The sequence below is a fragment of the Hibiscus syriacus genome, unplaced genomic scaffold (genome assembly GCF_006381635.1).
Source record: "Hibiscus syriacus cultivar Baekdansim isolate YM2019G1 unplaced genomic scaffold, ASM638163v2 tig00110904_pilon, whole genome shotgun sequence".
In the NCBI taxonomy this organism is placed as follows: Eukaryota; Viridiplantae; Streptophyta; class Magnoliopsida; order Malvales; family Malvaceae; genus Hibiscus; species Hibiscus syriacus.
The window spans coordinates 1,828,698-1,831,601 of record NW_024062907.1 but is presented as its reverse complement, the minus strand read 5'-3'; positions in this window follow the sequence as shown (position 1 = coordinate 1,831,601).

Genomic DNA, 2,904 nt, shown 5'->3' with positions numbered 1-2,904 from the left:
GACTTGTGCCTATTATAGATATAAAGGACAAAAGGATGTAATACATAAAAGAGTTTATCACGAAGATGATATGTCGAATCATAATTTCTTGTAACTTAGGTGATAATGATATATTGCTAGATGTCACTCATTGTATGTAATATTAGAATTGTTCTAATAATTACTACCAACATTACAAGAACCTACAGGGTCACACCCTAGGGTTAAAATGAGCAAAGATGTACAATTTGTTGTATGTTACTAAAATATATCTAGAGTTAATATATGTATATTTGATATACATATGATTTTAATTATCCCAAATATAGTAAGTAAACATTAACAGAGTGTAATTTTGATTACAACTCTTTTAATCAATATTTAATTTAAAATAATTAAATATAAGTTTAAATAAATGTTAAAGATTGTAATTCAGATTATAAGTCTTTAATGTATATTTAATTTTAATTAATTAAATCATATTTTTTTATTAATTTGAAATAACTTAAAATCCCTAATATGTTAGGGTAACTGATATATTTAAAGTGAGGTAAGGTCTAGCAGCAGCCAAGTTCTTCAGCCGTTTTTCTAAAAACTATTTTTGGGAAAAGTAAATTTTACTCTCAATCGGGTGAACTAAGTAGAGGCCGAGACATGTTTTCGTTGAGGCTTACGATTCGAACCGTTCGTGATCACCATTAGTCGCTGCTATCTTTTTTATTTTTCAAGGAACCCATTGTAAGTATTCACATCATTTGCTCCCTATTTCAGTTTTGCGTACTTGAATCACTAGGGAGACCGTCGATTTTTTGTTTCCGGTACGCCATGGGTGCGCTGACTTTCCTAACAGGATCAATTAGGTGGTACATACCTCCAAGGACCATTTCATTGAGATCTCGGGTGATAATTTCTATTACGACAGTGGCGTTTGATGGTATGAACACTCCATCAACATTTATCTTGACCGAGTTTGGCATATGACGACTCCAACGGTGAATTTTCACCGACCTTTATTAGTGAGGGTGGAAACTTTCACAGGAGTTGGCTTTAGCAAGTTCTGAACAAAGCCCCAATGTGGTTACCACCACATCTCTATCTTCTTGCAGCTTTTCATCGTGCAACCATTTGTTCTTTCAATTGTATATGTTCCAAAGAAGCAAAATTAGCATGGGGAGTCCTCTAAATCTAATTGTGAAGCAGGCCATTCCATTCAATCCTTACAAGAATCCCCTTGCCAATCAATGATAGATGTTTTGAGCCCTGATATTAGAATAATTGAGTGAGTCTTAGGACAATACTTTAAAGCATGTATCATTGTTTCGATATCGCAATCACACATAGAGCATGTCCCCTCAGCCAACCAAGATTTCATCATTTTTTACTTGTAGGGATGGCCTCATGACATACTCTCCAGTCGAAGATCCTGATTTTTTATAAGGTAGACAATCTAGTTAGTGTTTTCCATATTTTACCTTGCTCAGCATGGAGACCCTTTCACAAGAGAAACTAGATGTACTCTGACTTTGCTGAGTATCAACCTGTGTTGTGTGACTCCAAATCAACCTGTCTTTTGGTGTGGGGGTAATAAGAGTTCCTAGGACTTTGTGCGTATCCTCGGGGGTGAACACTTGTTGAATCTTTACTTCATCCCATATTGGGGCATTTGGAATTATAAAGTTAACACATTTAAAAGACAATCCAAGTTATGATGATAAGAGAAAGTCCAATTGATCGGGGAGGCACCCCCACTTGTACAAGAACATTTTAGATTCTCCTTCAAAACCAATCATCCAGAAGAAGTCATCTTTCAATATTCTTTTGCTTTAAAGAGACTAGACTAGGCGTAGGGGCTCAATCTCCTAGTTTGGCATCAAGAAAGGAAGAGTTAGGAAAATACTTTGCTTTGAAGACATTAAAAGCAAGGGAGTTATGGTCTTGAAGAAATCTTGGGGCATTTGGAATTATAAAGTTAACACATTCAAAAGACAATCCAAGTTATGATGATAAGAGAAAGTCCAATTGATTGGGGAGGCACCCCCACTTGTACAAGAACATTATAGCTTCTCCCTCAAAACCAATCATCCAGAAGAAGTCATCTTTTTAATATTCTTTTTCTTTGAAGAGACTAGACCAGGCGTAGGGGCTCTATCTCCTAGTTTGGTATCAAAAAAGGAAGAGTTAGGAAAATACTTTTCTTTGAAGACATTAAAAGCAAAGGAGTTTTGGTTTTGAAGAAATCTCCAAACTTGGTTCCCCATCAAAGCAAGGTTAAACAACTTGAGGTCTCTAAAACCTAATCCCCTAAGTCATTTTCATATGCAAACTTTTTTCCCACGTAACCATGGCATATCCCCTCACATTGTGCTTTCCCGACCACCAAAATGACCTAATATGGGCTGTAATGTCCTTGATTATGCCTTGTAGAAGAAGATAACTTGACATCGTGTATGTGAGGAGGGCTTGAGGAACTGATTTGAGGAAAATTTCTCTATCACCAAATGAAAGAATATTTTTTGTCCATCCCTAAATTCTTTTTTTTTGTTTTTTCCTTAACTAAGCTAAATTTGGAAACTTTTCCTTCCCCCACAACAAAAAGAAGGCTAAGGTATGATCCCAAATCCTTATTTTTAAGAACACCAAAGACTTGTCTAATACTCATTCGATGACCAGGATGAGTGTTGGAGCTAAAGTAAATGCTTGATTTCTCAACCATAAGATTGCTTATATAACTAGAAAATGTCTTCCACTCTTTTTGCTTCCGTCAGAGAGTTCATGAAGAACAACAAGTCGTCGTCAGCATAAAGGAGATGTATGATTTGGGGTCTGCACATGCTTATTCTCACCCATTTAATGAGCCCTTACTATTGCATATTAAAAAAAGTACAGAGAATCCTTGCACACAAAAAAGAAACAAATATGGGGAAA